We start from the raw sequence: 15,465 nt of genomic DNA, 5'->3' as shown, positions 1-15,465 counted from the left end.
TTAGGAACTGCCAAGGAAAATATTTCAATTAAAGATCATTTTGACAACCAATAAAAATAAAATAAAATTTCTTTTTTGGTCTTGTTTATATTCTTTACATTTTTTGCAAGAACAGGAATTACTTTTGTAATTGAAGAAACTTTTTTTTTTTTTTTAAAGAAGAAGGCAGCTTTGGGAAGATAATTTGGTAACGACTATCAAAATTTGAAATGTGTATCCCCCCTTTGATCCAGCAATTCCCTTTCCAGGAATGTATTCCACAGACGACCTTGCTGGGAACTCGCATGGAAGTCCAGTGACATTCATTGTGCATTGTGGAAATTTGGTAATAGTCCAAACTCTGGGAGAAACTGAATGGTTACATAAAATATGATATCTCCATATTATAAAAACAATGCAACTGTTACAAAGAAAAAGTCAAGGTAGATCTGACAAGATATCTTGTTAGGTAAAGAACGGAAGTTACAGAACGAAATGTGGAATAAGACCCAACATACATAACGCCTGGTGTGACCGTGTGCAGGTGTTGAGAGGGGACACGCTAGGAGAGGGGCAATGAGGTGTGGGAGGTGAGGGCGAAGGGACTTTCTGTTTTGTTCTGGATGATTTGAATCTTTTACAGGTCTGTAAATTACTTTTTTTTTTTTTTTAAAGACACATTTAGCAATCAGCATCATGAGTGCAAAAAAAAAAAAAACCCTAAAGCCCTTTGTTAGACTGCTTTATACTTTCTACGGAACAGAAACTAAAATAACCCGTTATACAATTAGTTATAAATACAGTCCTTGAGTTCTTTGCCCACACGCATGAGTATTATCTAAAACATGACCTCTTTGTAGCAGCTAGAACCTGCCACTACTGTGCTTGGCTGAGTTCACGAATCTCTTGTAACCTGTAGCTTCCCTGTCACGTCTCTGGCTCTCCTCTTCTGCTAAGCTTTGTTTTCTGGCAGTGATTAAGACCTTCTGCCACTGCCACAGCTACTGCTGCTGCTGGAACCGCCATAGCCACCTTGGTTTCGTGGTTTGGCAAAGTACTGGCCTCCACTACCACAGAGGCCAGAGCTTCTGCCCCCACAATTTCCTCCTTTCGTAGGTCCAAAATCTGAAGAGCGATTGTTGTAATTGCCCAAATCACTGTCTTTTCTGCCACCTCCCAAACTGCTTCCATCATTACCAAATTCATTATTAGCCATCCCCTGCCACCACATCCTCCACCAGTATGGCTGCCACCAAAGCCGTCTCGACCACCAAAGGTTCCCCCATGATGGAAGTTGCCGTTCTCACCGAAATCTCCTCCACGACCATCACTGAAGCGTCCAGAACCACGACGACCTCTTTGGCTGGACGAAGCTGTCGCCATCTCTTGCTTAGATACGGCTTTCCTCACTTCACAGTCGTGGCCACGCACGGTACGGTGCTTCTGAAAGACAGTCTTGTCTACAGAGTGATGGTCATCAAAGGTTACAAAAGCAAAGGCTCTCTTCTTGCCACTGCCTCGGTCAGTCACGATTTCAATCCCTTCAGTTTCCCCATACTGTTCAAAATAATCTCGTAGGGGAGGTACTTCAGTGTCTTCTTCAATACCACCAACAAAAACCTTTGTCACCAGGTCTTTGAGCATCTTCTCCTGGGACAGGCCTTTTCAGTTCCACAGGTCTTCCATCCAGCCGGTGTGGTCTCGCTTTCATGGCCGCATCCCCCGCTTCCACAGAGGCACAGGTGACAAACCCAAAGTGTCTACAACGCTCGGTGTGTGGACCTCTCATCACCCCACAGTCTGTGAGCGTTCCCCGTCACCCAGAATGGCTCCTCAGACTCTCATCTGTTGTTTCAAAGTGCAAACCCGCGATGACGAGCTCCCGCAGCTGTCCTGGCTCTTTGGGAGATGGACTTAGTGGAGATGCCCGACTGACCATGTGACAGCCGGCAGCAGAAAGGCCCTACTTTACTTTTTGAAGATTTGAAATGGCTCGAGGAGCGGCCAATGGACTTCGCTGGTCACATGGGTGCTAGACAGCAGACTGCACAGGACATCCCCAACCCCAGGCTTCTACCGTCTGGGCTGACTAGCGGGATGTGATTCGACCTGTACCCCTCGCCCACTCCATTAGAATACGCCACAGTCGATAGCATTGTATGGCTTTGTATTGAGTTTTAAAATACTGAATCCATGAGCTCATTTCTCTTATGTAATTCTCAACAGGGTCCCGCTGCCTGAAGGGGACCAGCCCTGACACCTGTGGAACTGAAACTCTGGCAGCACCTCTGGTTGCAAAAAATAGGGGATTCAACGCCTCTTTGGGTTCTATTTTTATTAAACCCCATTAACTTGTTTCTCTCAGAGCAATTACCATGTGGAGGCCTGCTGCTCTGCAGCGAGGGGGAGGAGGTGCTTTCTGAAGTGAGAGGGCTGCTCAGCTGCTCCCAAGCACAGAACTTTCTTTCCAAAAAGGACCTCCCCCCACACCCCAGTGAAGGCTCAGGCTGGTTTTCAGCCCCAACGTGGGTTTTCTCAGCAGATAATTTGATAACATCCCCTGAAGCTGGTCTTGAGTTAATGGAGGTGGAAGATAACATAATTTTCCTTCTACTTTTTTGTTTGCCTGATTTTTATTTTTTTTAACTAGAAGCCGGTTTAAAAGCTTCCAACCTGCTTCAGTGAATGTTTATTCCTTTCACACCTTGTAAAAGTTTAAGCCCCACCCAGGACATACGGAGGCCAAGTGTGAAGTGTCGCTGGGCAGAGCTGTAGAGACACATTTGTGTCTCTTCTACCTTTGCACCTTGAAATCAGCCAAACTCCCGTGAGCTGGACCCTGTCCTGGTTCCAGTCCAAGGGGGGCACTGCCGCTGGCCGCACTGGGCCCTCACCACACAGCTCTGCATTTTGACACTGGAGCACACTCACACGGCTTGCAAGTCAACCATCCAATAATGGAGCATCTACTGGGTCCAAGCTTGGCGCTTCATCCTCAGGCTTGCAGCAGGTCTGGGGGGGCGGGGGCGAGGATTTGCCTTCTAACAAGTTCACAAGTGGTGCTGAGGCTCTTGGTCTGGGGGCCACAATTTGAGAACCTCTGCTGTAGGGTTTTGCTTAATTGTCACTCCCCCTGTAGGTCTGCATGCATGTACGTATACGCATGCACGCGCGCACACACACACACACACCCTGACTTGGGAAGGTGCTCCTGTCATAGGTGCTCACTCAATCTGTAAGGCCCCTCCTGGCATCTTGCTTGAAATGACCTGGCCCTGCTTCCTCCCCCGCCTCCCCTTCTGTCACTCTCATCCTTGCCCTCCACGCTCCTACCCCCAGGGCTGCTTTCCTTCCTCAGAACAGACCAAGCCACAGACCTTGCCCGTTCCTGCCCCAGGGCCTTGGTGCCTGTTACTTCCTAATTCAGAGAGGCCTTCTACGAAACGCCATAGAAAGAAGGTCCCCCCAGCTGCTCCCCTTCACACACCCTTCGATTCACATCGCAGATTGTGTTGCAATCAGATCTAGTCTCTCTTGAGAAGGCAACTTCACAAGGGCAGGGAGGAGCGACCATGCCACTCCCCACTACAGGCCCGTGCCCAGCTCTGGCACAGACTTCACCGTGGTTGGAGAAGTGAATGAAGGGGATTAGTTTCTGCGCTCAGTGACATCCACATTGGAAGAGGCTGGCCACCAGCCAGCCTTGTCCTACCAGCTCTTCTTTCTGCAAACCTCCCTTCCATCAGGCCAACCAGCAGCCATCTGGCACTTTGTTTTCAGCAAAGGGTGGGGTGGGGACGGAGGGTGTCAGGGAAGTTTTTGGAACAGCCAAAGTTGCAGATTAGACATATCTAATCAAACGCAGAGGGCTGCACTGTGTTCTGCCAATTGAGATGCCCGGATTGAGAGGGCCAAGGGCCCCTGGGGCAAGACGCCATCAAAATAACTTTTCAAAAATAGCAACTTGAAATCTCAGGAATGAGCACGAATTGTCAATGACATGAGCAGTGTTTTAAAAGAGAAGGAGTCCTATTTATATTGCAGATAATGGTTATGTGACATAGGCTTGCGCCAGTTTTTCTGAAGGAGACACTTAGGGCTGATGGTGTGGTGATGTCTGTGGAAGTCGTGTTGGAAGGAAGGACCGAAACTGAGAAAAGAGACACGTGGTGGAGTGCTGGGAAGAGGGCTGCCCAGGCCGCCTGGTCCGGCTCTGCTGCTCCCTGATCAGAAGAGCAGAGCAGTTAAGAGTTTGACCTTCAGAATCAGCTGGACCTGGGTTGCAGCCCTGTGCTCGGCTCTTGTTGCTGTGTGACCTTAAGCAGTTACTGAACCTCACTGAGCCTTTCTCTTTCTCAGGAAAACGAGGGAAAACCATAATTTAACTCTTAGGATTGTTGCGAAGCGTAAATGAGATAATGCCTATGAAGCCGGTATCAGTGCCTGGCACAGGGTAAGTGCTCAATAAAAACTCGTTACTAATAGCTCTAACACTGAAAATTAGATTTTTTTTGTAGTAAAAAATACATATGACATAAAATTTACCATCTTAACCACTTTTAAGGGTACAGTTCAGTTGTGCGACAAATCTCTAGAACTTTTTTACCTTGCAAAACTTAAACTCTGTACCTTTGAACAAGTCCCCATTCCAGCTTCGCCCAGCCCCTGGCAACCACCATTCTACTTGATCTCTCTGTGAATGTGATAACTCGAAGAATCTCATGTAGTGGAATCACACAGTGTCTTTTGTGGCTGGCTCACTTATTTCATTCACTGTAATGTCCTCAAGGTTCATCCACTCTGTGGCACGTGTCAGAATTTCCTTCCTTTTTAAGGCTGAATAACATCCCGTTGTGTGTATACATATCGCATCTTCTTTATCCAGTCATCCATTGATGGACTCTTGGGTTGCTTCTACCTCTTGGCTTTTGTGAATAATGCTGTGATGAACATGGGTAGGCAAATATCTCTTTGAAATCCTGCTTTCTATTCTTTCGGATGTATGCCCAGAAGCGGGATTGAGGAACCTTCATACTACTTCCATAGTGGCTGTACCATTTTGCTTTCCCACTAACAGTTCACAAAGGTTCCAATTTCTCCACAATCTAGCCAAGACTTGTTATTTTTTTCAATAATGGCTATCCTAATGGGTGCGAGGTACTATCTCACTGCGGTTTTGATCTGCATTTCCCTAATGATCAGTGATGTTGAGCATCTTTTCACTTTTGTTGGCCATTTATAACTCATCTTTGGAGAATTGTATGTGCAGTCCTTTGTCTATTTTTTAAATTGGGTTATTTGTTTTGTGTGTGTGTGTGTGTGTGTGTGTGTGTGTTTGTATGTGTGTTGAGCTGTAGGAATTCTTTATATAGTCTGAATATTAATCCCCATCAGAGATGTGATTTGCAAATATTTTCCCTCATTCCATAGTTTGCCTTTTCACTCTGTTGATTCTTCTTTTGATTTTATATTTGACGTAGTCCCATTTGTCTATTTTTGCTTTCCTTGTCTGTGCTTTTGGTGTCATATCCAAGAAATCATAACCGAATTCAATGTCATTAAGTTCTTCCCTGTGTTTTTTTTTTTTTTTCTAGGAGTTTTATAGGTTTAGGTCTTACATTTAGGTTTTTAATCTACTTCAAGTTAATTGAGGACTTCCTATTACCTCTTTGTGCCTATTTTCTCTTCTATTAAAAAAAAAAAAAGAAAGGTGGGTTAAGAACTTTTATTCATCAGAAGAGACTACAAAGGAAATTAAAAGACAAACCACAAACTGGGTGATTTTTGCAACATAGGTAACTGACAAAGGATTAGTATCCAGAATATGCCAGTAAGAAAAAGACAACCTGTAGAAAAATGGGCAAGATACATAAAAAGGCATTCACAGAAGAGGAAAGCAAGAATTGTCTAAACATATACAAAAATAACCACGTGAAAGATGGCGCCTCAGATTGTATGCAGCATGGTGCACAAAGTACACACAGAGTATAAAATCAAATCAAAATAATATATTCATTAGCTATATGAAGCAAGGGGCTACTAAACACAAAGTCCAGGATAGTGGGGTGGGGGGGGGGTAGGTGGCAGAGGCACTATGCAGAAGGAACACAGAAGCACTGATTATATTCTCGAACTGAAAGGAATGGAAGTTCATGGGTGTTCATGGTATTATAACACTTCCTAATCTAAAGGTGTATTACATATATTCTTTTAACGTGCATTAGAGATAACATGATAAAAAGTTTTCTTTTAACAGCCTGTACTAGTTAATCTTTATGGGATTCTTCAGCTTTGAGCATTACGTAGCAGCTACCAGTTTAGGGAGCTCTGATAAGAAACTGCATTATTCCATCATCTGCTTATTTGGGAAGAATTTGGAAGGAGCAGGCTTGTCACTGCCTTTGAGGTTTCCAAAACAAATTCTGGGCACACAACCCAGGGTGGAGACTGGAGGTTGGCGAGAGGAGGCACGAGGAAAGATCTTCCAGACAGGAGGAAAGAACTTGGATGGGCGCACTGTGGCTGACCCAGCTCTCAGGCTTGGGAAAACTGACAGGCCTGCATCTTCTTGTATTTTAGACTAAGTCAGGCTAGGAGTGAGTGGGCCATCGGGCAGACATCTACCATTCATTACATTTCTGGAGGGAAGAGAGGTGGTATCACTAAGCAAGGGGTCCCACAGAGAATGCCATCAAGCAGTCATCCCTGTGGTTCAGTTCTTTTGCTTTGGCTTTCAGAGTTAACGTCTGTCTTGGGGTCTGAAGACATAACCTCTTTCCTGGGAGATTTGTTATGAAAATGGGTCTCAAAGGGAACTTGCCACATCGAGTGGATGACATCTAGGAAGTGGGTATACTTGAGTTGTAATTAAGCACGGCGAAACATTCATCTCCATTTAATTCAGCTAAACACAGTTTTCTCGACACAATAACCTGAGACACACTTATTCCTATGGCTTCTTTGTTTTATTTGCAATGGCCGAAAAGCCTTTTAAAAATCACAGTAGTCTATGGAAACAACAGTCTTTCATAATAGAGTGAGGTTTTTCATTTTTATTGATATTTTAAAAAAATGCCTTAAAAATTGGAAACTTGATTTTCACTGCTGGACATACATGACCACGATATTAACATATTCTATGGTGTGTGCCCTCTAAAAATCTTTGAAATAATCTAGAAATTCAGCTTGTAGCATCCTCTGAACTGCTGCTCAAGGCCTGAGCTGGCTCAAAATCTAAGAAAATACTTCCAGGACTGTTCAGTTCTTTGAAAAGAAGCACATTACTTGATATTTTTCTGGAATCTTGGATAAAGAAGTGAGTCTGAAATGCTAAATTAGAAAATGACAGTGTCTTTTGAAAAGTTTTAAAAATATTTTGCCCCTGAACCTAAGAGATAGCTAAGTGCCAAGCCCTCTTGTTTCCATTAAGATAAGAGCAGCTGTTGACATCTCTCCCCTCCAATGACTCTGGTGATGCTGGCTTTTAATACTAGTTTTGGACTCCAGTCTTCAAGCATCAGAATGCATTCTCACCACACTTTTCCTTCAATAAATCACACCCTTCTCTTGCCTGAGGCCTCCTTTGTTTGCTTTTCGGCATCCAAAGAAAAGAAGATGTCTTCAGGGAAGATTTTTAGTCGCACAGAGGGAGCCAGGCAAATCATGTGGGAACCAAATAAACTTCTTTCTGGAGGGTGGTACAGGAGCAGAGAATGTCGTAAAGATTTAGAACTCTGGGCTTTTTGTTTTGTTTTGTTTTGTTTTGAACTGGCCCGAGGTGGGAGATGTTTGCAAGGATGAACCGGTTCTGCAGTGTTCTCTCTGCAGATTCAGAAACACTAGCAGTCCACGGGCGTTGTTTTCAAAGCTTTGCTGACACTTGTTATCAACGTCGGTGTATAAAGCTCTGCTCATTTGAAACTCATTTTGACCTACCCAATGCCTGGAGCCTATACTGGGTGCCCTAATTGAATAATTGGGTAATTGGTTGATTAATTAGTTCATTGATGAATTGGTTAATTGGATATTTGGATAATTGTGTAATTGTTTTTGGCCAGCTTAAACGAAAAGAGAATGTCCTGGGAGGCTGTGGGGCTGCTTACAGGATGGAGAGGAAGGCCTGGAAACCAGCAAGGACCATTCAGAGGGCCGGCAGCACAGATGGACCTCAACTTCTTCAGTACTTTTGTTTCTCCCCTTTGAATTCACATTCAGGGCGGTGGGCGACAGCACTGTACTAGCCGCGTCTTGTGCTCTGCCTCCGCCCTTCACCCCACCGCCGCGAGGGCGACCGCCCGCGCCCAAGCACAGCCCCGCGGCTCCACTGAGAATCTCTCGCTGTCTGCCCCGGGCTTCCTTAAAGCCCCCGCGGGAGCCGCTGTGGGAAGCCACCCAGTGTCCATGCCCACAGGTGTCACGGGCACCTCGGCCACGGGGAATGGAGCCGGCAGGTCGACGCTCCTTCCTCGCGGCCTGGGTGGCGAACCGCGGTGCACCTGTCGGCTTCCCCGAAGGCCCAGCGAGTGAGCCGGAGGCGACACCTCCACCAGCTTCTCCTCCTTCCCTTCGCTCTCTGCCCTCCCCACACTGATAGCGCGATCTCTCCTTAAAGTCACCCACCTTCTCCTGGCCCTCCTCACAGGGCCTGCGCTCTTGAGGGAGGGGGAGGGTCCTCAGGCGGAGACAGTTACCTTCGTCCCCTGCCCTGCCTCCCTCCCGCCCCACTGCATGGCTAAGGAGCGCCATCGGGGGTCTTCTTAGTGAAAAACCTCCCCGCCCAGGTGACCTTCCGACTCGGGCTAAAACTGAGAGATGGGCTCGAATCTAGGGCTCGAATCTACAACCAAGTCTGTTTGCAAATGGTCGGGGATGAAAAATACCCCCGCCTGACAGACGCACTGTAAAACCTGTTTGACAGGGGCACCTTCCCCTTCTCGACCCTGATTTCTCTTTTCCACATGTCCCTTTTGAAGTCGCCGACGCACAGAGGCACCAAGGTGAAGCCGCTGTCCCACACCGCCCACTCCTCCACTGTCCTCCGTCCGACCAGGCAGGGGCATGATCTCCCGACCTTGGCCTTGTTCACGGGTGGAGGTGGGTGTGTGATCCTCGGTTGTGGAGACATCCTGGGCACCGAGGGACATTAAGCAGCATCCCTGCCCTCCACTCGTGAGATGCCAGTGTTGCAGGAAGCGACACACCCGATGGAGGAATTCAGTAGCTCAGACAACGTTGGAGGAAAGAGAATTTATTGCCGGGGAGAGAGTAGGGGGAGCGTGCGGGGCATTCAGCAGACCCAAAGCACAATCTCCACTTGGTTAGATTTCTTACAGCTTGTCCATGCAGTGGGCGCATGATTCCTTTGTCTGAGGTTTTACATGTCCCTCCTTACTCAGAGTAGGGAGAGGGAGCTTCAGGTAGGGGGCTGCAGGGGAGGAATGTCCCGACTCTTGGTCTTACAGGTCGTTTGTTTTGTAGAGTCTGAGATCTTGGTGTTATCAGCACCTTTATCGGATTCTTGAACAGAGAGGGGACTCCTCGGCTGACAGGGAGCAGCACTCACTGATGTCCTGCCGCCCGCTCAGTGGGTTCCTTATCCCAAGGCTGAGCTTTGCTGAAACAGACAAACAGTTCCAGTCTTGACATTCCTACACAGCTGCAGAGATAGGGAAGGGGCTGGAGAATCCTTGAGGTGGGGGATGCAAACGTGTTAACAGAAGAGCAGAGGGCAGAATGGGGGAAGAGAGAGCAGTTTTAACCGGCTGAGTTGGCTATTTCTGCAGGCTCTTTCCTTTGCATATTTCCAGATGCCTCCTCCTCTCACCAGTAGCATCCTACAGCTGTGATATCCCAAAATTTCTCCAGATGCTGCTAAGTGTCCTCCTGAGGCAAAGCAACTCCCCGTTGAGAACTGCTGGCCCAGGAAACCCTTCTGTCTTCTCTGCTACACGCCTGTAACAAAAGTACTTCTCCCTCTTTCTTTTCTAAATGAAAATACAAATTATCAAATATGATCGAGCAGCTGCTGTGTTCCAGAGCCTGTAGCAGGCACTATGCAGTAGAAAGCTACTTACTGGCGGGTAAGCATTTCTTTCTTTCGTTCGTTCGTTCGTTCATTCATTCATTCATTCATTCATTCGGTATGTATTGAGTGCATACTCTGCCAGGAGGTGTTCTGGGCACTGGAGATACAACAGTGAAGAAAAGAAATAAAAAACACCCCACATGGCACAGGAAAAAGTATATGGAGTTTGGAGATAGTTCGGGCCTAAGTTTAAGTCTCATTTTTGTCATCGTCAAGCTATTTGAACCTAGGAAGTTACTTAGCTTCTCTAAACCTCAGTTTACTAGGTTTTTTCCCCATTGGAAAATGGGGTAATATGCTGCTCACCGCAGCAGGCTGCCTTAAGGAGCAGAGGCCACGTATGCCATGGACATGAGCACAGGATCTGCTTGGATCTGCTTGCCTCGTGGGTAATAGAGGCAGTTATAATAAAATGATAACACGGTAAGGTACTGTAACTTTCACTCTCCCATTTTCCTGTCTCTTGGGTATGTCTAGAAATGAACCTTCTAGCAGCAATGATAATGAGGTAGTTCTCACCAGTTCCAGACCCTAGACCTTATTTTTGCATTGCTCATTTAATTGGCAAATATTTGTCAAATGCCTGTTATGTGCCAGGCCATGTTCTAAGTACGGGTCACTTATACAGACTATATAAGGTGCCTTCACGGTACCTACGATTTAGTAGGGGAGATGGGCAGGAGGTAATTAAACACAGTAATAGGTGGAATGGTTACAGATTGTCAAAGGAGCCGAGAAGGACATAAACAGATGTTATGACAGGGAATAACAGAGCGACTCGCTTGGATGAAGTGGTGGGGGAGGGCCACGGCGTGGAAGCGACGCGGAAAGATCAGAAGGAACCAGCGCGGTGAGAACGAGGAGCAGAATGTTCCAGGAGAAGAAAGGGCAGGTGCAAAGGCCCTGAGGCTGGAGTGTGGCCTACGTGACAGAGAGAAAGGAGGGGCCATGTAGGCCTAGAGGCCAGGGAGGTGCTGGGTTAGCTCGTTAATTGATTAAATGATTAATTGGATAATTGAATGATTTGTTAATTGATTAATGGTTAATTGAATAATTAGTTACTTGAAGGATTGAATAATGGTTAATTGGATATTTGGATAATTGGTTAATAATTGAATAATTGGATATTTGAAGTTTGGTTAACTGAACAATTGAATAATTGGTTAATTGGATATTGAAAAATTGGATACTTGGATAATTGACTATTTGAAGCTTATGGCTTACTAAACTGTGCTGAGAAACTCTGCATTTTGTCATTCATTGACATGCTCAAGTTCTCGACTCCTCTGGAGCCCCCACAATGCTGGCATGCATCCCTTTTGGAGCAATTGGGATATCTGGCGTTGAGCTGTCATGATCAGTGTCCTCTGAATAATTCTCTCATCCCACTGCAGTAGGACTGGGTCTCATCTCTGAATCCGCAGTGCCTTCACAGACACACAGTAGGTCCTCAGTAAATGTTTACAGAGTTGAGATGTTTGGCCCAAGGAGGCCACACCACGCCTGCAAAAGTGCTGGGATCTGCAGCTCTGCCGTCCCTTTCTCCCCCCATCTCCCTGTCCACCCTGCTCTAAACTGTATCTACCCGTCAGAACAGCTCACACCCCACTTCTGCTTGAGCGTCTCCCCTGTTTTGCCTCTCACCTCTGCCCTCTTCCCTCCACTCTGAGTTTTGTTACTGACTGCGTCACATACCTTGTCCCATAGTCACTCCCTGCACTTACTGTTTACTCGTTCATTTAATCAACAAATATGATTGAGCATTTACTACGTGCCAGGAGTGGAAATAGAAAGAATCAAGGCACGGATTCAGTACAAAGTGATCTTAATATATATGTTAGGGCTCTTTGCATGTGACCGCAGAACCTGACACAGTGCAAATGGCATTATGCATGGGAGACCGAGGGCAGAACCTGCACACTCACTCGGTGGTGGCAGCAGTGCATCATTCTTACCTCTCGGCTCTGGGTGAGCTCTGGGAGGAAGGGGGCAGGTGCTGTGGGGACAGGACAGGCAGTTGTGACTTTGGTCTGTCAGAGAGTCTGCGCTGACTTTGCAGTCACGCAGCACATAGAGCCCCTTAAAGCAACGAAGGAACTGGGCCAGTGAAAGTGTGCGTCTTCCCTAAGGGATAGCAAGTAGCTCCCACGAGGTGCAGTCACTCGTCCTCTCTTAAGGATTCGGATGAAGCACCAAGTCTGGCCTCCCACACTGGGTGCCTGGTGCGGGGAGCAGAACTTGGTGAGGTCCAGCGATAGTTCTAGACAGAAGCTACCCGAGTGAGCTGGCCAGGGGCTACTGGAGCAGAGCCTCCCCTGGAGGAAGTGAGGACTGTCCCCATAGGTGACTTGCTACCTCCTCACTGCCTCAGAGAAAATTTCAGCCTTCACCCCTCTCTGCCAAGTGTGTATCTCTTGAGCTGTCGTGCTGACGTGAGCAGAAACGAGATTCTGAGGCGTTTGTTCAGCTTCTGTCTTTTGTGGGTGTTTCTCCCTTTGGTGCCTGGGGATTGTGGGCTCTAGGCCCTGGCTCGGCCCTATTCGTTCAAAGCTGCTGAGGTTACAGAGCCACCCAGTTGGCCTCTCCTGGAAGCTCAGCAACAACTGGGGGATGCTGCCACCTTGTGGTAGTGCTGCGAGTTGCCTTGCATGGGAATCTGAACCGGAGAGCATGAAGATGCCATAAAGGGAAGAAGGCTTTGAAAACAATGAAAATACAAAATGCAAAACTTGCAGAGCGAGGGTGAACAGCATAGGGAGTCTTCGAGTGAAGCATAGGTGGCAAATGCACATTCATTCCATGTTTGTTTGGTTAATCAAAACAAAAGCTTAAAATTTGTCTCAGATCTCTCCTTTTATTAATCACTACTTGGTTATCACAGTTAAAAAGGAAATGTATCCTTTGTAATTGATGCATTTGTCTGTGTGATACAGGGATTTAGAAGTCGTATTTTTGAGAAATTGTTTTCACTAGTTTTAACTTGTTTGCTAAACTGGGACACCTCAGGGAGGTGAACTTTGCATGTGAGGAAATCATGCTCAGGTCCCTCAGAACCTGTTTCTGGGGCTCAAGTCTCCAGCGTGCCTCCTTTACCCTTGGTCTCTGTCATTGACCTTTAAGTTCTAATGAGGTTTTTCTCGTGTGCTGTAAGCAGGAGAGGGGACAGAGAGCAGGAGACTTTGCAAGGACACCCAGGCACAGAGTTCAAAGGGAATCCACGTCCAGGTACCTTGGCTGTTGCTCCCAAATCTTTCTGAGAACAGGTCTGAATGATCAGGAATCCTCCTGTTCCTTCTTTCCTTCCACAATGGCCTTTTTGACGAAAGAGGCGTGCCCTCATTCCTCCCCAGCCTTACTGATGTACTTCGCGGAGAGCTGTAAAACACCGTGGGGCACCAAACACAGAGACAACCGAGAATACTGTCTTTGGGGATGATGACTGATCAAAGCACCACGGGCCCTCTCTGCTGCAGACCTTGCAGATGGTGCTGGGATTGCCACGTGAGGCCCTGGAACCTGTGTCAGGATGCTCTGGGTTTGGACGTACCATACTCTTTAAGTTATTTCTTAACAGTGCCTTTAAAATAACTTTGAAAACACATCGGTTCTTTCTAATTTTATTAAATAAAGTAAGCCTGTGGTGACTGGCTGGCTCGCCAACAAGGATTGGTTTTACTAACTGGGTTATGCGGCTGACATTTTCCATGAAACTCATAAGCTCAATTTCCACCACGAGAAAGTATTATAAAACAGTAAAGTGATGAAGACATTTTATCAAATAATATTGTGTTGACAAAGTCACATCAAAATTAAAATAGCAATTTCTCCAACTGTTTCTGATTAAATCAGGTACTCATAAGTGAAGAGGTATGTAATTAATTAATTGCGCTTAATATACATTGAGAAAGTTTTTATTTGGTTGTACTTCTCAGAGATTTCAATAAAGAATAACTGTAATGAATGGGCAACATCCATTTGCATAGAAGAGGACCATGCTGGTCAGATCCCCCTTACAGCACTGTGTCCTCGCCCGGGGGCCCCACTCTGGGTGCAGCCCTGATCAATCCCCCCTGCACCCCCACTCAGAGACATGGACAGTTACGGGACCGCACTGCGATGGGGAAGAAGTGGGTCGGTACTGGGGATGTCAGTGTCATGCTGGATTTGAAAAAATCTTTTGACCTTGCATAAGTCTCTTGAAACACAATATGCAAAACGGCCAACAGAGCCGTCTCTAGTAGGTCTCTGCTATTTTTATTTAAGTTACCCGAGAACCCCGACAGTGACCACACGGAGGCTCCTGGTCTTCACAGCACGGTGCACAGACACTGGAGGGCGCTATGTTTTAATGCAATATAAAAAAAATGCTTTTATCAAATAAAGTTTTAAGACTGTGAGTCTCCTCATTTGGAAGTGACCAGCAGAGGAGGTACGTGGTAGACAGAAGGCCAGCGAGGCAGTTAGATGACCCCAACGATGACCTTTTTATCCTGGGGCTGCCATATTTCTGAATTTTCCCGTGGATGTAGCAAGTGAGAGGGGAATTGATCTGACCATCAGACACCTACCTTCCTGCTCTGAATGGCTTCCGATGCCACGTAAGAGCATGTCCCCTACATCCTCCTGTGGCAGGGCTCTGGCTCCACACACCACCCTCTTTTCCCAAGCAGCACAGACAGAGGCCCCAGGATCAGCCAAGAAGAGAGAGCTGGAGACATGGGGAATGTTTGCTGTTATCTGGGTGGGAAGAGACTGAGCAGAGGTGGGACATGAGGAAAATGAGGCAAACGGCTTCTCTCCTCCTTCCTCCTCAAGGTCCAGGACCAGGGGAGTGGGGCGCTGCATCTGCTATGACAGGAATTAAAGGGCCAGAGGGACAGCAGCCGAACCACCATCTACTGGGCCTGTGATGCTTTGGGAATGAGACACTTTTGTAGGACTGTATGTAATTCTGAGGGTCACAAAGGCTCTGAATAGGTCCAGCGTGGCGGAGGCTTGCATCAGCAATTTCCGGCCAGCTTAGGATGGGAGAGAAGAGACCTTTATATATCCGCCTGGTCTGTGTCTAGGAGCCAAGTGCATCGGTCTGTTTGCGGTGGCCCCGAGAGCCTGTTTCTGGGGCTCAGTATCCGGCTGTCAGCTTGATAAAGGAACATGGCCCAACGCATGGTTGCTGGGATCCACCTGCCACCCTAGTCCATTTGCAAATCAGCCTAAATGAGAAGGCCCGCGAAACTAGCCGTGCTTCTTCCAGAAATATTCCTCACCCCCAGATCCTTGTTCATTAGGCGGACAATTGGGCAGGCGTGCGGCAGAGAGAGGCTGGCGATCGCGGGGAATGGATTTGCATTTCATCAGTTTCCATCTTGGGTTGATTTAGTTTTCCACGTGGGAATGTTCAA

At 46.9% G+C, this 15,465-nt stretch overlaps 1 pseudogene; it reads right to left on the bottom strand.

Annotated features, from left to right (window-relative positions):
* Window positions 1-955: 955 nt before the first annotated feature.
* Window positions 956-1,918, bottom strand: LOC102878225 (annotated as a pseudogene).
* Between the last annotated feature and the right edge of the window lie 13,547 nt (window positions 1,919-15,465).

This window comes from Pteropus alecto, unplaced genomic scaffold (assembly GCF_000325575.1).
Source record: "Pteropus alecto unplaced genomic scaffold, ASM32557v1 scaffold42, whole genome shotgun sequence".
Classification (NCBI taxonomy): Eukaryota; Metazoa; Chordata; class Mammalia; order Chiroptera; family Pteropodidae; genus Pteropus; species Pteropus alecto.
This window is presented reverse-complemented; position numbering and strand designations above follow the sequence as displayed.